We start from the raw sequence: 23,427 nt of genomic DNA on the forward strand, positions 1-23,427 counted from the left end.
GCTGCACTATCCTGATTTTTTTGGAGTTTCCCCAAGATACCCAGAGGCCAGTGATTTCAGTATGTTTATTTAAGGGTTACACTGTCTTCAAAAAATGAAGTATCATGGTGAAGCCTAAATGTAGAGCAGATAAAAGAGCTGTAACTCTGGTTAAAGAGGCGGGGGCGGGGGGCGGGAAAGAGGCTGAAATCTCAACCATTGGTTCCTTCGTCACCCACCCTGTAACCTCTAGCTTGAACATTACTGCTCCAAACCTGGCCTGTTTTCAGCCTTCCCTTTGAGTCTTTTGTTTTCTGGATTCTGGATGGCAGCTGTTATCACTCCAGCTGCAGAGAGGATGGGAGGCGACTTCCTGTTTTTCTATCCTGCCATCTCTGTGGGGGTGGGACATTCCCTCCCCCATCTCCTGCGGCTGCCTGTAGTTTTGGAAGAATGTGAGCCTGGATGCAGCCGTCCTGACTAGGGCTGTAGGAATGGCTGGTAGCCACCCAGCCTCTGTTTGAAGGCATCTGGGAGCAAGACAGGCAACAGACACTGATGGACAAGTTGTGTCCCTGACTGTGGGACAGGGAAGGGTGAGTAGCTAAGAGAAAGGTGAAGTAGTTGGTCCAGAAGTAATCTGAGGGAGTTAAGGGTGTTGAACAAATGGTGGGTAGGGGTGTGGGAGAACGGAAGGGCTCTGGCCAAAGCATAAAAAGATAGAAAGAGAGAGAGAGGAAAAAAAAAGAACAAGAAGAAACAGTTAGTTTTTGTCTGAGATATTATTTGGGGATACAGTGCATTTAAAGAATGGAAGAGAATAGAAATGATACAATGATCCATTTTCTCACGCCCTGTATTTTTATCGAGCCTTTTCCTTGAATTGGGTACAAGGAATATAAAGAGGTCCTATAAGCAATATGCTTGCTCTTCAGAGTTTGGGAAGGCAGGAAAGGCATTTAACTGGACATGTATAACCACATGTTTACACATCTCTACAATCTCAATCCTTATAACAACCTTTAACGTAGGTATTGTCAGCCCTATTTTAAAGAGGAGGTAACTGAGATTAGGGATGGATGTTTTAGTGACTTGCCCAAAGTTACCCAATAGGTAAGTGGCAGAGCCAGGCCAAGAACCTTGAGTCCTTTTTTCTGTCCGCTGTAACACACAGCTAAGTCTTGGCACAGGACAAGGACTTTAATTAGGCTTTGAGAGAAGGGTGGGACTTAACACACAGATGAGTGGGGATTCCGGTTAGGCCGAAAGGTGAGAATGAAGCAGGGATCTGTGAGTAGACCTGTTTTGACTACAGAGAGGGTTTCCTGGGAGCGAAGTAGGAGATAAGCTGGGAAAGGGAAGTAGAAGCCAGATAAGGGAGAGTTTTAAATGGCTAGAAAAGAATTGCCGGGAAAGGGGGACCTGATTTAGAGGGGAAGAGGTTGATGACAAAACCAAACATTTTAGAAAACTCATCTGGTAGTGGTACAGAGAAAGAATTAGAATTGGGGGAAACTGGAGTCAGAAATTCAAGTCAAGAGTTTGGGATAGTGCAGGCCTGACAAGCAACAAGGGGGTAATGATACAAAGTAGGTCTGTGAGGGCAGTGGCCCAAGCCTGTGGATTTCTTGTAGCATTCTATTGTTTGAAAAAATATATATTATGGACACTCAATACTTGAGATATGGAAAGAAAAACTATGGCTTTGGAGTCAAATAGACCTTGGTTTCAATCCAAGTTCCGGGTGATCTGGAGAAATTTACTTACATAACTTTGCTGAGCCTTTGATTCCTTATGTTAAAATAGGGCTAATAACACTCAATTTACAGGATGATTGGGAAGATTAAACAAGACACAATGCTGGATTCTGTGCATCCCTCTACAATTTTTGGCAGATCGGTGAAATGTAAGGCATGTCATCAATCAAAAAACAATGAAGCCTGGCGCGGTGGCTCACACCTGTAATCCCAGCAGTTTGTGAGGCAGAGGCAGGTGGATCACTCGAGGTCAGGATTTCGAGACCAGCCTGGCCAGCATGGCAGAAACCCCTCTCAACTAAAAATACAAAAATTAGCCGGGTGTGGTGGTGGGCGCCTGTAGTCCCAGCTACTCGGAGGATGAGGCAGGAGAATCACTTGAACCCGGGAGGAGAAGGTTGCTGTAAGCCAGATCGTGCCACTGCACTCCAGCCTGGGTGACAGAGTGAGCTGTTTTTTAAAAAAAAAAAGAGAAAAAAAGAAAGTTATTAATTCACTATATTTCTAGAAGATGGTGGGTTATATGCTACCTATATCTCACACAAATAAAGCTGCTTTTCACCATTCAGTCCTGCCTCTAAGTAGCATCTGCCTTGAAAGAACCATCTTCTGAGAATCTTTCTCTTCTGTCAGCCAAGGGGATTATACCGCATGATATCTGTCAAGGATAAACGTTAGTTAATTCTTAATTGATAGCTCAGCCACTACAATTGGTTCCATTCAACAGTAATTATTCTCATGTGGTTTGTGGAACTCAATTGTGAGGTCCCTCCTTCCTCCACCCTTTTCAGTGTGTGCATTAAAACAGCAGCCTTAAGGTCTTTAAACGAGTAAATAAATTTTTCTTGCTTCAGAGATTCAATTTTACTTGCCCGAGAAGCTTGTGTGGTGTGATTTTCATCGCTAAAAGCAAAAGCAGCCATGTGGCTGATAACACCACTTAGCAATTCAAAGCTCGGTCACCGTTTTCAGGAGTCGCTTCCAAATCTTTCTGAAGTGCTTTTGAAGCTCTACATTCCCCGTCTAAGGGAACACCCAGCAGTCCCAGGATAAAAGGGCAGAAGGGTGAGCTGACGTTTTCCTTTATTTGCATGGCTTAAAGCTAGCCATTTTCTACACCACGCGCCGCCGGGCTCGTACATGCCCGTGTGCCCGTGACACTGAGGCAATTGTTTCTCCTTAAAAAGGGGGTTCGCGTGGGTTAGTTTCGTTTCTGATCTGCAATCTCAGTAACTACAACAAGAAAAGTCTAAAACTCGACCCGCCAGGTTCTTCCCCATCGCATTATCTCCGTTCCTTAGAGATAGCAGGAAGGGCAGCATTTTCTTCCATCCACCCACTTTCAGCCCTAGTCTGGCTCAGCGAGGAATGTATAAAATTAGTGGACTCCTCTGAGTGACGTTCCCCGGCTCCAATCAGCGGGCGCGCAGGCGCCTCCGGCTCCGCCCCACTGCTGACTCTCTTTGGCTGATTCCTGCAGGGAGGGAGGAGAGAAGGGCGGCAGTGGGAGGGGGAAGTACCTGAACTGGGAGTGATGTCAGCTCCCAGCTCGGTGCCTGCCCGGATTCCTGACATGGTGTAGTGCAGGCAGGGTGGGGAAGGGACGGGGAAGGACTCGTGTGCTGCGAGCCGGCGGACGGGCCGGAGTGCTGGGGCTTTGAGCTCCAAGAGGAGGTGGACGAGAACTTTTGGAACTAGTGCCGGCGGCTCTCCACCCCCCAGGTAAGGGCGTTTTGCTCCACTACGAGACGGGAGGGAAGTGGCACCGTGTGGCTGCAGCTGGCTGTTGCAGCTGCTCCTCCTCTTCCCTGGGTCGATTTCCTTGTGCAACTCACTCCTGTTTCCCAATGGGAACGGGCACTTTTGGGGGGTGGTAAGGGTGGAGGGTAGGGCTTAACTCCTGGGGCTCCGACCGAGCTTGTACGTGAAGAATACTCCAGGATTGGACGTTTAGGTCTTGTCTGTATCCTTAGACCCCCACACCCTAGGTTCCCAGTAATACCTGAGAACCCCAACCAGAGGGGTGTGTGTCTCTCTACATTGGGGGATTTTAAAATGCCGCAAAAAAATTATGAATCATCGACTCAAAAATTATGCTCGTTGAAAAGAAAAAAAGTTTTGTATTTTTTTTGTCTCCTTGTGGCCTATTATATATTAAAAGAATATCAGTGTTATTCTTATATATCAATGTAAAATATCCTTTTGTGTAATCCAGTCAGGACGTGAGAAATTCACTTGGGGTGTGTATTAATTATGAGCTTGTGGGAAAACTCGTCTCTTGGGGGCACACTTCTAAAACTGCAACTAGTATTCGCTCATTTTAACCGAGAAATCCCTTCAGCTGCCAACTTTGTATTTGGAGGGGTTAGGATGGCTGCTGAGAATCTTCAGATCTGTTTCCTGTGGCTGCTTTAAAGGTGGGCTGGTAGTTGTGTTTTCAGGGATCTCTTTTAGAGAAGGGAGTTTTAACAGGGAAATGCGGTAGAAGGCGTGGCATATAAACTCTTAATTATAGAGTCGTGAATTTTTCAACATGTGGGACCAAAACAAATCCTTTCTTTCAGTGAGAACTGCGGAGAGCAATAGAAAGAGAACTTGATTTCAAAGTCCAAGTTTGGTATTTTGGGAAAGCAATTGCCTGTCGGGAGGAAAAAGATACTTTAAGAAGTGAAAAGATACTTTAAGAAGTGAAAGAACAGAATTCTGATTTTTGTTTATTTCCTGTTTCAAACGCTGTCTTTTTCCTGTGTGGAGATTTTGTGTGCCCTGGTCACTAACTGGGTGTGATTGACTTTCTCGAAGGGGCGGGGAAATTGACTCCATACACTGATTCAGGACCCTCTCATCAGTGCTTTAAGGCTCTCTTCTGGAGCAGGAAGGAAAAAAAAAAAAAAAGTCAGCGCTGAGACTCCTGAGTCAAGTTTCCCCTTTCTTTCACCGAAGTTCCTCCTTAGCAGTGAGGATCCTACTGTTGCCAGGTCTGGAGGAAATGGGAGTGGACTTCATTGTGAGTCAAAATCCATATCCCAGGCCCCTGAAGGAAAAAGCATTTCCAGGAGATGGAGAAAGAAAGAAGCCACAATAGTACCTCTAGTAAACCCAAGTCAGGAAATGGGATAGAGGACTATCCATGGGGTTCTCTATCTTTCTAGCCAGATGATCATTAGGTTTCAGAACTAGAAAGAAGTGTTTGGTTGTGCCGTTGTTTATGACATACCTGGGTCTGTATTGTTCTTAGTTCCTGCAAAAATTAAATAGGGTGGATAAATAGCAGGCTTTTTGAGAAAGGAAAATTTGCTTTATTGGAAAGACAAGAACATTTTAATTTTGGTTTGTATTTTGGCTTAAGACACAAAAATTGCAAATGGCCCTGCAATAATGGTGAACAAGTCTTTTCTATTTATGTTCTATGGGGAGTACATAAAACATACCATATTTCCAGTGTACTTTTTCAGTAGGATAGAGCTGTGGAGTGGGATAATGTGAACTCAGTGTAGTGTTCCTTGGTTGATAGTGTTCCAACTGCATTTGTAATACCAAAAGATGGGGCTGCAAAAGCCAGACGGTTAAGTAGAGAAGAGTATCTTTAGGACGTTATCCTTATGTGCCAAATTCAGATTTACACTTTCTTTCCAAGAAACTAGTCCTAGTTGAGGGACTTGAATATACCAAAACTCTAAATTTGATTCACAGTTTGAGTAATAGCAGTAATTTTACATACTTAATTTAAACCAATATTTCTCTTTCTCAGTCCATGTTTATGAGGCAGATCTGGTGAGGAAAACACAGAATACTTAAAAGATGTTTGAGTTATTGAGAAAGGTAGGATCAGGTTTTGGTTAAATTACTTTTGAAAACTGTCATACTTCCAAGAGCAATTTTAAAAATTAAGGTCGGCCGGGTGCGGTGGCTCACGCCTGTAATCCCAGCACTTGAGTCAGGTGGATCACCTGAGGTCAGGAGTTCGAGACCAGCCTGGCTAACATGGTGAAACTCTGTTTCTACTAAAAATACAAACAAATTGCCGAGTGTGGTGGCGGGCGCCTGTAGTCCCAGCTACTTGGGAGGCTGAGGCAGGAGAGGGAGGCTGAGGCAGGAGAGGGAGGCTGAGGCAGGAGAATCGCTTGAACTTGGGAGGCGGAGGTTGCAGTGAGCTGAGATCTCATTATTGCACTCCAGCTTGGGCAACAAGAATGAAACTCCATCTCAAAAATAAATAAATAAAATAAAATAAAAATTAAGGTCATTAGGCCTTAATGAATAAATGTTGATTTGAAATCCAGGGACACATTGAAGTTCCAGATCAATGGTGCCTAATTCCAAGGGCATCATTGACATTTTTTGGGAACAAGTTCACTGAGGGACAGTTAATTAACTGTTTATATAGTCTTTTTGTTACTCCCTGTTCCACCATGAGATAAATCAGAACAAGGTAATTTTTCCCTCAGTTACTGACTAGCTGACTTCTTTTAAAACCTTTCATATTCATACAACATTTGTATAAGTTAATTTAGATTATGTTGATAATTTGTTACATTAAAATTAACTTTTTATTTATATCCCAAACCAGCATAATTTTCAAACTGTTAACTGAAAGAAGACCTTATTCAGCACTCTGCCTTTTTTTTTCTTTTCTTTTTTGAGACAGGGTCTCGCTCTGTCACCTTGGATGGAGTGCAGTGGTGCAATCTCAGTTCACTGTAGACTCTGCCTGTCAGGTTCAAATGATCCTCCCACCTCAGCCTCCGCTGGGATTACAGTCATGCACCAACATGCCCAGTTAATTTTTGTATTTTTAGTAAAGGCAGGTTTTCGCCATGTTGCTCAGGCTGATCTTGGACTCCTGGGTTCAAGCAGTCAACCCACCTCGACCTCCCAAAGTGCTAGGATTACAGGAGTGAGCCATGGGTGCCCAGCCTGTCTTTTCAAAGATGTTATTACATGTCTCTGGCCTAGTTTGAATTACCTTTTCAAAACAATGAATGAAGGAATGAATTAATGAATGCATATTCATTCATGTTTGGGTCTGTGTCTTGATTATTAAAGAAACGTCGCTTCAAGGTGAAAACATAGGCAAGAAGTTTTGCATGATGACGTTTTTATTTTCAGAGATTTCCTTAGAAAGTCATATTAGCTCCAAAATTAAGAAAAAAAAATCACAGTTGAGCAGCCGGTTGTGAAATCTTTCAGGGAGCCATAATCATAACTATCATGATTATTTTGTTATTTTTAACCATGGTCAAACAGATGGATTTAAATATGAGAGTCAAAGCTGTTAGTGTTACTGTCACATTTTGATGTGGGATATTCTTTGTTTTTTTTTTGGTTTGTTTGTTTGTTTTTGAGACAGAGTCTCTCTCTGTTGCCCAGGCTGGAGTGCAGTGGCATGATCTTGGTTTGCTGCAACCCCCACCTCCCGTTTTCAAGTGATTCTTATGCCTCAGGGTCCCAAGTAGCTAGGATTACAGGTATATGCCACAACGCCTGGCTAATTTTTGTATTTTTAGTCGGTACAGGGTTTCACCATGTTAGCAGGGCTGGTCTCGAACTCCTGACCTCAGGTGATCCGCCTGCCTCAGCCTCCCAAAGTGCTGAGATTACAGGCGTGAGCCACCATGCCCGGTTATGCAGGGTATTCTTTGTGAATAAAGAGAACAAAATGTCTTCTGGCCAGCATTTTCTGTTCAACTAAAGGTGGATAACTTCACAATTAAATCAGTTATCCAACTGTCCAAAAACTGTTCTGGGCTCTTGTAGTTCAGTGCATCAGTGGTGTGTTATGTCAGTTATTTTTCAAATTCATTGCAGTGCACATTAGAACCTTCTTCCTAGAAAAACAAAACAACAACAACAAAAAACCCTACAGCTTTTGTCATATATGTCACTGCCACATAAATTGATGCTGTGTTAAATAGAGCTCATAAACTTAAAACTAAACTGAATTATTCCACCCTACAAAATACATAGAATCTTTTCTTTTACACTCTTCGTTTTAGATATAATAATTACTGATGCTCATTTGGTGTTCAGTGATAATGTCTCCAAAAGCCAAGTGGTGAGCATTGTTTTTCCACTTCTAAAAAAAAAAAACCTAACATACCAGACCACTGGATTTGAGATAAAAAAAAATGTGGGTTCTTCCAGGAGTTTTAAGTTTATGCACTTTTTAGGCAGTTTGAGGGAGGAAGGGAGAGAACCTGAGGTAAATATGTACCAGTCTAAACCCACTGAAGAGTGTCTGTTTCTGAAAGGTGGGTTTGGACTCTGAGTGGTCCAGGTGGACGTGTTGTCACAGTTTGTGAATCCTCTTTGGTTATGCGTCTCCCTGGGAACTTGATGGGACTCACATTTTGACTGGCCCCCCCCACACATCCTTGTTTTTGTTGGCAAGTGTAATGAGTTCAGAATAGAAAGATCGTGTAGTGGTTTTCTGTACAGGGGTGCACCTAACAATGTCCATGCCTGAAGGAATTGTATAAACTCAAATTGCATTGAGTATCAGTCACTCTGGCCAAGGGTCTTGTCTTAAACATGGATCGTATAGGAAGAAGATCAAGTACCACCATCATGTTTGGGGCTGGCCCTAGATTTTATGGACACCCTCTGGACTCCACGGTAGGCCTGGATATTTTCACCTCTCCTTTAATTTAGGGAAATTATGCCTTTGACATAAAAAGACAAGTTCAGAAGAGTCAGTGTGCTCATTCTTCGTGTGCGTGTCTTTGTTAAGAGGTGAAACTCAAATTTCACCTGGTGCAAGAGGGACTAAGGCTTTTTTCAGTGGCAAGTCTATTCCTAAAGAAGTGGCCAGGCCGGATGCGATGGCTCATGCCTGTAATCCCAGCACTTTGGGAGGCTGAAGCGGGTGGATCACTTGGGGCCAGGAGTTCGAGACCAGCTGGGCCAACGTGACAAAACCCCATCTCTACTAAAAATACAAAAATTGGCCGGGTGTGGTGGCACATGCCTGTGGTCCCAGCTACTCAGGAGGCTGAGGCAGGAGAATTGCTTGAAGCTGGGAGGTGGAGGTTGCAGTGAGCTGAGATTGTGCCATTGCACTCCAGCCAGGGCAACAGAGCGAGATTCTGTCAAAAAATAAAATAAAATAAAATAAATAAATAAATAATAAGTTGCCAAATTTTAATTTTTCCTTTTAGCAATAAAAGCTGAACTCTTAAGAAGTGGCCAGATTCTTTAGGCCAGCAAGGTCGTTTTGGGGAGGAACTAGAGAGGCCCATTGGGAACGGTGTGGTATGCAGTAATATTGTACCATATCACTAAATGTACCTGTAATATTGTACCTGTACCATATCACTAAATGTACCTGTGTTTTCTTGTATTTTTGTGCCTAGGATCAAGCTCACCGATGTCCTTTTGCTGGCACTTTGTCACCCTTCTCTTTATCTATAGTACTCTACACAAATATTTTTTCACTGCCACAGAATTGCATAAGTTTTTCATGAGGAAAGTTTATTGTATTTACTTTATTTAGAAAAAAGTGAAAACAAGGTTGAAACTCTATGGTCTACTTTTTTCATCTAGTGACTCGACAGAGCAGCTGCTGTTGCATAAAGAATGCCTTTGCAACCATTATCTTTTTCTAAAGATGCTGCTGCTTATAACGACACAGTAGAGAGTTTTCTTTTGTTTGCATTGGAATTTGAACACACTCTACTTTTTCTTGTGAATGATAGAAGAGTCGAATGAACCTGTGGATTCTCGAAATTAATTCTGGGAAGTGAGAGGGAGGAAGGGAAACAGTGACGACTCACGGGAGACACTCTGGTTGAACCTGTGATCTGGCCAGGGCCATTTGTGTGAAGTCACCTGGGTCTCAGTGTTCTTCCTCTGGATCAGCTGCCTGGATGGCATTGTCAAACTTTCAGATCCTTCCATCCTCCACCTCCATCAGTGTGTGACTTTGCATAACTGAGAAAGCTGCTATACACAGAATTAAGTTTCTTTTATTGTTTTTGTCTACTAAGGGAATTTGATTCTCTGGGATGATTTGCACTTCATATCACCTTGTGGGAAAGACACAGCTGGATGCCCAACAGATATCTATCCCCCTTCCTTCTCTATAACTGAATCCATTTTGTTTAATTCACCACTATGTCCAGTTAAGTGCTAGATTTCCCAGAATCCCTTGCAGCTGGGAGGTGGTTCAGTGACAGTAGTCCTGGCTGATGAGATGTAAATAGCTGGATGCCCCGCTCCCCAGAGCACTTTAAAGGGGAAGCCTCTGTGAGCTTGCCTGTTAAGACTTTTGCTCTTTGTACTTCTTCCCTGGAGAAAGTAAACAGGCCATTGTGTGACCAAAGACAAGATGCTTGAGGGTTAAGGATGACTGGGTGGAAAGTTAGAAGGAGGCTGAGAAAGCTGATAGCATTCTGCAACTGCTCTACTGGACCCTGTCTGCCCATTTCTTGACTCTGTGAGAAAAATAAAATCTCTACTTGGTTAAACCACAAAACTTGGGTCAGTTACTTGCAGCCAAATGTGATCTTAACTGAGTCTAAATGTTTAAAAATCATAGTTCATCTTTTCTTTAAAAATAAAAAGGCTTTATTCTGTACAAGAAAAACAGGACTTTGGAGCCATGCAGATCCTCAACTTGAATCCTGGCTTTGCTATTTTTTACAGTCTAATATTGGCAAGTAATTTAACCTCTCTGGGTCTCAGTTTTCTCATCTATAAAATGGTAGCTCTGATATATGTGCCGTAGCATTTTTGCAAGGATTAGAAATAATTTGAAATTATTATTATTTTTTTGAGACAGTCTCACACTGTCACCCAGGCTGGAGTGCAGTGGTGCAATCTCGGCTCACTGCAACCCTCCTGGGTTCAAGCGATTCTCCAGCCTCAGCTTCCTAAGTAGCTGGGATTACAGGTGCCCACCACCATGACCAGCTAATTAAAAAATTTTTTTTTAATTTTTTTATTTTTAGTAGAGACAGGGTTTCACTATTGTTGGCCAGACTTTCACTATTGTTGGTCTTGAACTCCTGATCTCAGCTGATCTGCCAGCCTTGGCCTCCCAAAGTACTGGGATTACAGGCGTGAGCCACCACGCCCGGCCAGAAATTAGTAATAGGAATAATAATGGCATATTCAGCACATGGAAGATCTTCAACAAATGGTGGCACTGTTACCAAAGGGAAGTGTAGTGGGGAGCCTGAAAGGGGGAGGCAAAGAATTCAGCTCTTTCTCCTAGAAGGTTCTCGGTAGGTTTACAGCTACAATCCCTTGACACCATCTACTTGGCATTTATTCCACCTCCTGTTTCTTATCCTCATTCCCACCTGCCCACAACAGAATACTTGGAACTCTTCTGTTCTCCAGCTTTGGTTAAGAAAGCAGAGGATGTCCTTATAAAAATTTATTAACTATAACATAGGGAGAAGGATGGGGGCTCCAGAGTCAGACAGATGTGGATTAGAATCCCCTGTTGTTACTAGCTGTGTGATTTTGGTTAAGTCTTCTGTGAAATGGGAATAATTGGGTGGTTATGAAGATTACATCTGATAATGTATGTGAAGCACTAACAGCTGGTTTCTTGGCACACAACATGCACTGGTTTGATGACAGATATTGTTGTTACTATTTCATTAAGCATGTGTTAAGCAATTCCCAGCCTTGGTACAAGGTCCTCTTGGAGATGGAAAGACAAACAAAACATGATCTTTACCTTAAGAGTATTCACATACAGGAGATGGGGGCAGAAAGAGATGGCACAGCTTATTCATGACTGTAATAAAAAGCAGATTTAGAATACTGTTTAGCTGTTAAAAAGATTGAAAATACTGACTTGTACAGATGTCTATTACATATATTTTAAGAAGTAAAACACCAAGCACACATGTATGGTTTACATTTGTCAGTGCATGAAAAGCTGCTAGGTGGGGTGGCTTATGGGAGTTGAGATGAAGGGAACTTTGTATTTTTTTTTTTAAAGTATATTACATCTATGTTACATTACTCGGGAAATATAAAATATGTTATAATTTTAAACATGTATTTTTTGGTCCTTTTGGAGGTTGGTTGGGGAAGAGCATTCTGTGAACTAGACTAGCCACCAGAGCAAAGGAAAAGACTGGGTTTTGGGAGGTTCCACTAGAAGAGGTGGGATTTGATTGGGTCTTAAAGGGTGGGGAGGAGATTTTGAGGAGGCAGTGGGGACAGATGAGCATACTTGGGTTTGCAGCAAAATGTAGAATAGAGTGAGATTAGATCTAGAGAAAAGAGAGAACGATACTGTTTGAAAAGACGTAAGTTATATTGGGACGAATCTTACAGGGTTTTAAAGAGAGTGACAAGATTATACCTTAAAACAGGATGTTTTTAAGAAAAGAAAAAGTGAGGGAACTATTGTTTTGTAAAAATGACTCTGGAAATAGCAGATTGGGTGTTTCTAGTGGGTATATGGGCAAGGGGAGGGACAAGGACAGAACACCCTAAATCAAGAATGGCCCATATGCAAAAGTTAATTTTCTTTCAAAGATGATGTCTTGCTATGTTGCCCAGGCTGGAGTGCAGTGGCTATTCACAGTTGTGATCATTGTGCACTCATGGGCTCAAGCAGCCCTCCTGACTCAGCCTGCCGAGTAGCTGGAACTACGGGGACATGCCTCCGTGCCTGGCTAAGTGAAAGTTGAATTTTAATGGGAAACATGAGTTAAGATTTGAACATCTCTGGAGTTTGAGATTCCATCATGACCCACATTATCTTTCATTTTCTCATTGTATAAATGGATAACATAATAATACCTATCTTATCAGGTTGTTAGGAGAATAACAATAATAATAGGTAACACTTACCTGGTAGGTTATACTTTTTATGTACCAAGCGCTACTCTAAGCACCTTAAATATTTCAACTAGATTAATCCCTTATTACAGATGAGGAATCTGAGGCATAAGGAGGCTAAGTAACTTTCCCAGGGTCACACAGATTATGTGTGTGAGACTCAGAGTTTGAACTCAGGCAGGTGCAGCTCCAGGGCCAGTATCTTCAACCTCTTCTTAGTCCTACCTCTGGCGTGGTTCTGTTGGGGTGTTAAAAGCCAGTATGAACCGTTAGTTGACATTATTCATATAAAGATGTTGAGCAAGAATTTAGAAATTTAGGCTTGGAGTTTAGGCCAAAGCCTAGACTAATGGATCATCTCTATAGGGCTGTTACGTAAAGAGCGAGAATAGATGAGCTCCCCGAACAAGAGTATGTAGAGTAAAAAGAGAAGCAGGCATACAGTCTTCAGGGGACTCCTGACATTTAGAAATGGTCTGGCAAAAAAGAAGTTAGGAGAGGAGATAGAGCAGGATCTGCAGAGAAGTGGAGGACAATGGTGGCCAAGGGAAGAAGCACAACGTAAGTGAACTAACCATGCCATCCAGTGCAACAGACTCGTTACAAGGCTGCATCCAACAGACTGTCCCTGGTCCTGCTGCCAGGTCAGTTCATGACCTTGGAATCCAGAATGCAAAAAATTGAAGACTACACGGGAGCTAATGAACTGCAGGCAGCCCAGTTAGTTCATCCTTTCAAGGAATTGATCCGAGAGAGACATTGTAGATAGCTTGCGTTTGAGGAAGGCTCGGGTAGACAGGAGGACATTAAAAGAAGGAAAAGGGAGGAAGGAATGAGTGCATGGTCCAGGGTAGAGAGATGGGGATAGACCCAAAATCAAGCGGAGGGCTATAAGAACACTTCTTCTGATGCGATGGAAGAGAGGATGGGGGAAATGGAAAAAAAAAAAAAAAGATGTGATCAGAAGGGATACGAGTTGATAAGTTCACTGCAGGCAGTCTGCATTGATTTATCAGTAGAGTAGGAAGCAATGAAAGGAAATTCACAGTCAAGTAACTCAGGCTCCTGAGAGGCTGGCTCTGGGGATTATTGTTATAGAGGAAAAATTTGAAAGAATGACAAAAGTCTCTCATCTGAACAATACAAACTGACACATTTGCCAGAATGTGTCTCGAGGCAGGAAGTTGGTTTATTGAAGTGGAAAGTCGTGGTTATTAAAAAAAAAAAAAAAAAAAAAAGGAGAGTGAAATTAGACAAAGGGAAACTTGACTGTCTTTGAAGGAGGAATTTTTAGACAACCAGACTTAATGGTTCACAGACCAACTTCTTGGGGGAAACCTGAGCTCTGAGTGGTGAGAAACAACTGGTTTTGGAACTCACAGCTGGGGTTTGGTTACAACAGATCCATCAAGGCACCAGGAAATACTCTGTAGAAAGGAATTATCCAACAGAGACGGCACTGGATTAAATTATCCTCCTGATAAGGTGGTCTCTGATCTTCAGTTTACTTATTTCTAGAAAGATCTTTAGTTGAAAAGACATAGGCTTGTGGCATTTCAGCAGATTTGTTGTGGTAATGACATCAGGGGTATGTGAGAAAAGGATTGAGGAATGCAATAATTAAGAATACGGTACTAAAAATCACTACCCCATCAGTCCATTGGTGGGTCTTATGGTGGTTGCTTTGAAAGATGTCAGTAAAGGCTTGTTCATGTGTGTGCAGTATAAATTGATAGGCATAATATTCTTGAGTTCAATGGTTCTCAGCAGGGCCGGCTGTAGAATTCGTGAAGCCTGTTGCAAAATGAAAATGTGTGACCCCTTATTCAAAAGGCAAGAAAAAAGTGCTGCTAAAGGTACTAAAATATGAAGCTTTTTTCCTTTCTCATACAGTTTTTTTCTCTTGACTTGTCATAGTATTGGCTACTTGTCATTCTATGTGAAGAAAAATTAAAAATTGAAATTATAGCATGAATTCAATTTAAAAATTAAAAAACTAAAATTGAAGTTTTTAGTATGAATTTACTCTTCATCTTTGTATTATACAATGTTGGTTTTTGTTGTTGTTGTTGTTGTTGGTTTGGTTTGTTTTGTTTTTTGAGACAGGATCTCACTCTGTCACCCAAGCTACAGTGCAGTGGTGTGGTCACAGCTCATTGCAGCTTCTACTTTCTGGGCTCAGGTGATCCTCCCGCTCAGCCTCCCAAGTAGCTGGGACTACAGGTGCATGCCTGGCTAATTTTTTGTAGAGACAGGATCTCACCATGTTGCTCAAGCTGGTCTTGAAATCCTGGGCGCAAGCAATCCTCTTGCCTTGGCTTCCCAAGGTGCTCGTATTGCAGGCGTGAGCCACTGCGCCCATTGCAATGTTGGTTTTAAATGAAAATATAGAGCATTGAACTCATATGCAGAATTACTGAAGTTGTCGATGCATATGTATATTGTTATGAGAACAGTAGAAACACTGCCCAAAACTAAACTACTTTTATTTCACTTCTTGACATGTGCACATTCTATTGACACTACCTTTGGCTTATGATGTGTAATGAAGGACTGAAAGAAGCAGCAACTATGAGTTGCCTTATCTTTCCTTCTCCTTCTGTGCCGTCATTTTCACCTTAAGTGGTTGGCTAATATGGTTAAGTAACATGAGAAAGAGATAAAACGCTTAGGCTCCCTGGTCATTTGTGTGTCTTAGAAAGACATTTCTGTTTGCAATCAAAATGGAAGTCATTGCCTCTTGGGGCAGTCAGCACCCACCTGCCTGCTTATTCAGTTGTATTTGTAACACACTTACCTTGCACTCACTTTAAGTCTTGCTGAAATCCCACGCACCGGGAGTTCACCGGAATTCTGGGCTCATGGTGCATTGGGAAACGTGTGTGAATAGAGAGGCCAGGAACGGTGGCTGTACATATTACGTGCTATGTTAGGCTCTTTTGCATTGGTATAAAGGAAAACTAGGACTGGGTAATTTATCAAGAAAAAAAGTTTAATTGGCTCACAGTTCTGCAGGGTGTACATGAAGCACAGTGCCAACATCTGCTTCTGACGAGGCCCCCAGGAAGCTTCCGATCATGGCAGAAGGCAAGGGGAACTAGCTTGTCACATGGCGAGAGAGGAAGCAAGAGAGACAGAAGGGAGAGGCCCCAGCCTCTTAAACAACCAGGTCTCCCATGAACGAATTGAGCAGGGTTCACTCATCACCAAGGGGATGTGCTAAACCGTTCATGAGGGATCCGCCCCCATGATCCAGTCACCTTCCACCAGGCCCCACACCCAACATTGGGAATCTCATTTCAACATGAGATTTGGAGGGGCCAAACATCCAAATCATATCACATCGTTCTCCTCTGCTCACTTGTGGGCTCCATTGCCCCACTGGACCTGACTTACACAACACAAATTCAAAATTATTACCATTCTCAAGATGGTGACAGTAGAGTGTTAAACCAACCATGGGTCTTTTCTGAGCGTTGGGTCCTGTGTTACTGCCCAGGTCACAGGTCCATGAAGATGTCTCAGAAGTCAAAGAGCTCACTTTTGAGGCTAAGTTTCCCTTGGTCCTAATGTCTCAGCTTCATTATTAAAGTTTGCAATGTATCAGCTTTGTGGGTGGTAGCCTAGGGGACCCTCTCCTGGCCATCAGCAAGGTCATTTTTGCCTTTCAATAATTTTTTAATCATTCTTCATTCCCCCTACCAGTATATCTGGGTTCACATCCTCCTCCTCTCTGGTACAGACCCTGTCATTGTCTCCTACTGGAGCCCTGCAGGTAGTCCCTTCTGATTTTTTTTTTTTTTTGAGACGGAGTATCTCACTGTCGCTCGGGCTGGAGTACAATGATGTGATCTTGGCTCACTGCAACCTCTGCCTCCCTGGTTCAAGCGATTCTCCTGCCTCAGCCTCCCAAGTAGCTGGGATTACAGGTGCCTGCCACCACGTCCAGCTAATCTTTTGTGTTTTTAGTAGAGACAGGGTTTCACTATGTTGGCCAGGCTGGTCTCGAACTCCTGACCTTGTGATCCACCCACCTTTGCCTCCCAAAGTGCTGGGATTACAGATGTGAGCCACTGCACCCAGCCCCCCTTTTCTTTATTCTGCACCTTACTGCCAGACAAATTTTCCAAGTAAGTTTGGTACCAGGCCACCCTGCCTACTCCAAAGCTTTCTTTGACGTCCTGTGAGTCATGGCTTACAGCAGAGTTCTCATCCTGGTGTTCCTGGGGTGGAGACTGCATGGAGACAGGGTTAGTTTGGCCTATGTGTTATTAATAGAGAAGTTTCAGCCAACACTTGCTTTGGGAGGGTTCACTTACTGAAATTCACCTATTGAAATTCAGATTTTAAAAAGAGGTCTGGCCACTGTGGGCTCTTGTTTCCTTGTGCTGTGCTGGTGCCCTAAAGAACAAGGTGGACTGGGCATGGGGAGAAAGATGCCCAGTTCATCTTTTTCCTTGGTTTACTCTTAAGGCAGAGTGATTCTTTGCCGTGGGAAAATCCTCACTTGCAGCTATGTAAATGGAAACCAGGTATCTGGCTATTCTTAAGAATGGTGTGAAGCAACCTGAATGTTGATCTTTTAGTCTGAGAAGTTAAATTCCCTGTTCATAATGGAAATTGGGTATGTGCTTTGTAGCAGCCTTTGGTTGCTTTTTTTAGGAGAAATATTTCTTAAGTCTCGCCTGGCTATTATTACCACTGTGTCATCTTGTGACCTCATCTGATCTTGACCTCTTTCCCCAAGCTTGCCTTTCCCTGCCCTTCTGTGCAGAGGATTCCGGCTCCAATCCCCGGGTGGCTTTAAGTCCAGCAAACCTTTCTGTTTCTCCCATTGCTCTTCTCTTTGCTTAATGTCTCCTCTTTCCTCCAGATCCACTTAAAAGCAGTTCTTCAGGAAAACTTAGCTGAGAGTCTCAGTCGGAACTCGTTCGTGCAGGAACTTGGCAGGAATCAGGTAATCAAATTCTGGGTTTTAACTGCTCAGGTACCAATTGGGTGGTGAGTTAAGGTTCTCTTTGAAGGTTCCTTCCAGCCCAGTGATTTTGAGATCTGGCATCTACTTGTTATTTGAAATTGTATTTTGTGATAGGAACTGTACTTGCAGTATCTCAGTTAATTATGAGGCAGCACTAGCATTGCCTCCATTTTACAGATGAGGAAACTGAGACTTTTTTTCCAACACCGACTCTCACAATGGCTCTTTTCTGGGTTTATCTTATTTCTTGAAATATATTATGGACTAGTTGAAGGCCATGACTGCCTTTGTTGACAAGACCTGCTAGCCGGTAGGAACTCAGTAAATATGTGATGAGATGATTGGTTCATTCAATCAATATGCATTAGGCCTATGCCAGGCTCCATGGAGATGCAAAGATGCCCCAGGTAGAAAATGAAGTATTAGTTATACTCTAAGCTTGGCCTCCTACCTGGGCACGAAGGTAGTATGGAATGGTGGATCTTGGGCTCTGGAGTTAGATGGACCTATAGCTGTGGTTCAGTTTCCTCATTTGTCAAATATGGGCAGTAATACTGTATACTTTTGTAGCAGTAGTTTTCAACTGCAGTGATTTTGGCCTGTAGCAGTCATTTGACAATGTCGAGACATTTTTTGTGTCACAACCTGGAGGTGGGGGTGCTGCTGTCATTTGGTGGGTACAGTCCAGGGATGTGGCTAACCATCCTACAATACACAGGACAGCCCCCTACCACTGAAGAATTATCCTAACTCAAAGTATCAGTAGTGCTGAGGTTGAGAAATGCTGCCTTAAAGGGTTGTGAAGATGAAACAAGATAATGACTGCAAAGAGTTTGGCGTAGTTAGCTGTTACTCCAAGAAAGTCATCCCAAAGACTGCAAAATCATCCTTTGAAAGGCAAACACCAAAAGGCTGAATTTCATCAGCATCAGTGATTCTTGCCAGTGAGAAGCCTTATGCTAAGGGTTTCATGCTCTCCTGTTTAGGAGTGGTGACAGACTCACTGGAGGTTGTTTATGTTACATCGTGTACTACTGTGAGCTGGCGTGGAGTTATCAGAGCTGTAAAAGCCATTATTAGTTTTTAGGGTATTCCTGGTAAACTTCCTGCTTGCTTTACTAGTTTGTTCTGTGGAGATAATTTTGGTGTGTGGGTTTAAATCTTCTGATGGAAAATGTTTTGACTATCAAATTCCCAAAACCTGTTTTGATACGTGAGACACGAAACGTTTTGGTTTTCACGTCAAGAAGCCTTATGTTTTTCTAGCCTTGGATTTTAAACAAAGCAGCTTTTCCCCCCGTTTACTGCCTTACCTGTCTATCTGTGGGAGTAAGAGGGTGGAGAGCTAGCTGCTGGATTTCCATCTGTTGTTTATTGTGGATTTCTATTTGAAATTGTTAAACTTTTCTTGTAATTATAAAGGTAATATGTGTATCTTATAGAAAATTTGAGTAACATAGAAAAAATAGAGAAACACAGTTAAAAAAAAAGCATCAGTAACCCTTTCACATGAAGGTGTAGTTAGCTTTGGTGTGTTGGTGTGTTTTCTTCTTTTTCTAGTCCTATATTTTTTCCATAGATGAAGTATTCTGAGTATGTAATTTTGTGTCCCACTATTTTTAAAACTTCACATTGTTTTATTTTCATTTCCTTACACTACTAAAATGTCTGTAAATATTTCTAAGGACTGTAAAATATTCCATCTGTGGGTGTTTCATTATTTTATCCCATTGTAAAAATATAGCCTATTTTCAATTTTTTTTTTTTTTTTAACAGACAGGGTGTTCCTCTGTTACCCAGGCTGGAGTGCAGCGATGTGATCATAGCTCACTGCAGCCTCAAAATGCTGGGCCCAAGTGATCCTCCTGCCTCAGCCTCCCATGTAGTAGGATTATAGGCATGTGCCACCATGTCTGGGTAATTTTTTTTTTTTTTTTTTTTGTAGAGACTCTGTCTCAAAATATCAGTAGTACTGAGGTTGAGAAACACTGCCTTAAAGGGTTGTAAAGATGAAACAAGATAATGAATGCAAAGAGTCTGGCGTAGTTAGCTGTTACCCCAAGAAAGCCATCCCAAAGACTGCAGAATCATCCTTTGAAAGGCAAACACCAAAAGGCTTAATTTCATCAGCATCAGTGATTCTTGTCAGTGACCCTGTCTCTACAAAAAAAAAAAAAAAAGTGATCTTCCTGCCTCAGCCTCCCAAAGTGTTGGGATTACAGGCGTGGGCTATTGCACCCAGCCTATTTTCAATTTTGACAAGCATTTGTGCATTCTATATTTTCTGGATTTCAGATCATTCCTGTCTCTACAATAGATGATCATATGCAGAACAAAAGGATGGGATGTGTGTGGATATTTGATTAGTATTGCTGTCAGTTGCCCCAGAGCTTCTACTAATTTTTGCTCCTGTTAGCACAGTGATGTTCTCATATTAGTAGCATTTGATAATTTTCTAGGAGAAAAGAATTTTTTTCTTTTTAACGTATTCGATATTAATGAGCTAAATCATGTTCATATGACGATTGGCTGTTTCTTAACAAACTGTTCATGTTCTCTGCCCATTTATTGAGAATTAGTATTTTTCTCATTTGTCATAAACTCTAGTTCATGTATTTCACTTATTAATCATCTGTCAAAGTTGCTGCAAATATTTTCACCTACTGTTTCTAATTTTTTAATTCGGTTCGTGTTTTGTTTTTGTTAGTGATATAGAGGTTTAAAATGTTGATGCAGTCTAATTTATTGATTGTCTTTTGCACTTGCGGTTCTCCAACTTTCCTCTGTCTATACTAAAATTAACCCTTACTTCTCTGGAAGTCTCTATTCTGAATAATCAGTGTTTAAAATTATATCCCAAAGTAGAGTATCACAGGGATTCCTGATGAGGATAAATGGGCCTGAAGGGCTTATGGGCACCCACTGTGTATCATGGGAAAACTTGCACACGTGTGTGTGTGTGAGAGAGAGAGGTGTGTGTGTGTGTGAGAGAGATGTCTGTGTGTGTGAGAGAGAGAGAGAGAGAAAAAAAAATAAAGTTGATGAGAAAAGGGGAGGCTGTTTTTGGGCCGAGGGTTGTTTGTTTGGCTTTGTTTTTCATTTCTTTTCCCTCGGTAGAAGTGAGCTTACTGAAGGCAGCGGGGCTTCCTTAGATTCCTGAAGCATCTGAGTGACTGAAACCAGCGACTTGCTGAGAGAGCTGTGACTACACCTGGCAAGGGGTGTGTTAGGCATTTGTTGAGTCTGTGAGAAGGCAGGCGGAGCAGAGACTCAGGCCACATCCCATTCAGTCCTCACCCCTTCAGTTTTGCTCTTTGAGGCTGCAGGCTCTGTTCCTCAGCCTCACCCAGGTTAAGTCCTGTGAGAGGACTCATAGGAGCCCACAGCCCTGTTGCAGCTCGCCAGCTGCACTAACTGTAGCTTGAAAATGAAGGTAACAACTAGCGCTTACGTAGCACTCAGCTGTTTTGCAAAACCCTTTCACCAGGGTTTTTATAGCTGCTTCTCACCTCAACCTTATGAGGTTAAATACTGTTTCTATCTCCATTAATTTGGAGGAAACCACCACTCAATAGATGCATCATTAAAATCCAGAGCTTCCGACTCCAGGGCTGACCTGCTCTACTTAAGAAAGAATTCCATCATTGTATTCTGGTCGTAGTTTCTTGGTGGTACTATTAGGCAGAGGGCAGTACCGTTTTAGGTTTTGGAGTCAGACATATCTTGACTGGAATCCCTACATAGCCCTATCTTGGCATTGTGACTTCGTTACTTAGCCAGCCTGAACCCTGGTTTTCTCATCTGTAAAATGGAAATGACAATGTCTACCTTGTAGGAATATGGTCGACCCTCTGGATCTGAGGGTTTCACATCTGGGGATTCAACCAATAGCAGATGGAAAATATTTGAAAAAACAAAATAACCATACAACAATACAAATACAATGCAACAACTATTTACATAGCATTTACATTGTATTAGGTCTTAAGTAATCCAGACATGATTTAAAGTATATGAGAGAATGGGAGGATGTGTGTAGGTTATATGTGAATATGTAAGGAACTTTAGCATATGTGGATTTTGGTATGTGTGTGGGTATCCTGGAAACCAATTCCCCATGGATACTGAGGGACGACTGTATTAAAAAGATTAAGTTGAGGTTGGTGCAAAAGTAATTGTGGTTTTTGCCATTACTTTCAATACCAAAATGGCAATTACTTTTGCGCCCACCTAATATATGCAAGATGCCTAGTGCAGCACGACTGTGCTCAGTCATTGTAGAAGCCCTGTGATGATGGTTTCTTAATTGCGAAGCTGAAAATGCTGCTGTTGTTTTTTTGTTTGTTGTTTAAAAGTTTTAGAATTGCTGGTAGATCTGCACAGACTTGGGAAATTCTAGTGAGTATCACTATATTTAAATGCTAGAAACACTTCTTTATCTGACCTATTTATTTTTCTGTTGAGTAGACTTTCTTGTCTGTTGTGGATAAGTCATCTGCTTCTCTCAAATCCTTCTGCTTATAGAATTGCGTGATGAATTCTCAGCTTAGGACTGTGCTCGTAGGCAAAATAAAACATGTTTTGTCTACGTGTTCATGTAAAAAGTACAGACGGCTCTCTTGAAGGGCAATAACCCTTCTCTTACACATAGTTGAGATTTTTGGCATCATTCATGAGGTTGTTACTTGCCCAGGCTTCATAAACATTCAGGTACCAGAGCAACATTTAAAAAGAAGATTGTAGAAACTCATGAGAAAAGACAAATCTGCTAAATAACCCAAGGGAGGCAAATTGCTAAGTAAATTTTTATTTTTCATGCCATTTAAAAGTTAGGTTAGATTTGATTGGTCTTTATGCCAGACCTTGTTCAACCACATAAAAAAAACTCCCCGAAATTAAATCATTTTTGCCTAAAGAATTTCAACATGAGGTTGTTTTGCCATTTAATGTATAATGTATGTTAATTTAGGCTTTTTCATTTTAATAAATTGAGCCAAGTAACTACTATAAATACTCTAATTTGGAATTATAATCCAATGCAGTCTTTTTTCTATGGAGTTAAAAATACCCTTTGGGAATCCTCTTTAAATGTGTCTTGGACCTTCTTATTTTTTTAGCCCTGCTACCATGGTTGCATTTTCAATAACAAATCAACTTAGTATTAGAATACGAGGTTATGCTAATGTAAGTGGGGCTTTATGGGGTTAAGAGTTAACATTCTTATTTCTGTTCTGGGAACTTTAGATCCATTGCCCTGTGGTTTTTTCATTTTTCCCCTTTTTGGTAGGAAGGGAGAGACCATGAGGAGAAAGTCTTTTTTTATATAATTTATACACGTTTGTAAATTTAGAGTTTTAATATAATTCATGCCATGTGTATATGCTTCACCTAAAACATAGATACAATTAAGGTGAGTGATTATGTGAAATTTACATGATTTCTAAGTTTCCTGTCATGTTTAGAGTTCAAGGATCAAAATGAGCATACTGTTGGCTAAATCTTACAACTTTTGCAAGCTGAGTGCAGGACATTGTGAAATGCCTCAACCAATTGTATTGGTCAGTAGGAAATTCTTTTCCTAAAATTTCAAGCCTGTTGCTTGTGTTTTTTCTTTTCTTCCCTGTACCCCCCGGTCCTTGCTTTTTTTTTTTTTTTTTTTTTTTTTTACAAGGTCTTGCTCTGTTGCCCAGGCTGGAGTGCAGTGTCGCGATCATAGCTCACTGCAGCCTCAACCTCCTAGGCTCAAGGTATCCTCTCACCTCAGCCTCTTGAGTAGCTGGGATTACAGGTGCACACCACCATGCCTGACTAATTTTTTGATTTTTTAAATAGACATAAGATCTCACTGTATTACCCAGGCTGGTCTCAAACTCCTGGGCTCAAGTGATCCTTCTGCCTCAGCCTCCC

At 41.8% G+C, this 23,427-nt stretch overlaps 1 protein-coding gene across 50 annotated transcripts in view; it reads left to right on the forward strand.

Annotated features, from left to right (window-relative positions):
* Nucleotides 1-418: 418 nt before the first annotated feature.
* The window catches only part of LOC102119459 (liprin-beta-1), a 176,048-nt gene continuing 153,039 nt past the window's right edge, over nucleotides 419-23,427 (forward strand). For 36 of the 50 annotated variants that reach the window (XM_065523934.1, XM_045364912.2, XM_015430553.3 and 33 more), the window contains exon 1: nucleotides 3,299-3,458. The gene's annotated coding sequence lies outside the window, so the exon portion shown is untranslated. Of the gene's footprint in view, nucleotides 576-3,298; nucleotides 3,459-17,415; nucleotides 17,500-23,427 lie in introns of those variants that run through there. The other 14 variants (XM_065523935.1, XM_015430554.3, XM_074006471.1 and 11 more) reach the window with 2 other exon arrangements.

This window comes from Macaca fascicularis, chromosome 11 (genome assembly GCF_037993035.2).
Source record: "Macaca fascicularis isolate 582-1 chromosome 11, T2T-MFA8v1.1".
Classification (NCBI taxonomy): domain Eukaryota; kingdom Metazoa; phylum Chordata; class Mammalia; order Primates; family Cercopithecidae; genus Macaca; species Macaca fascicularis.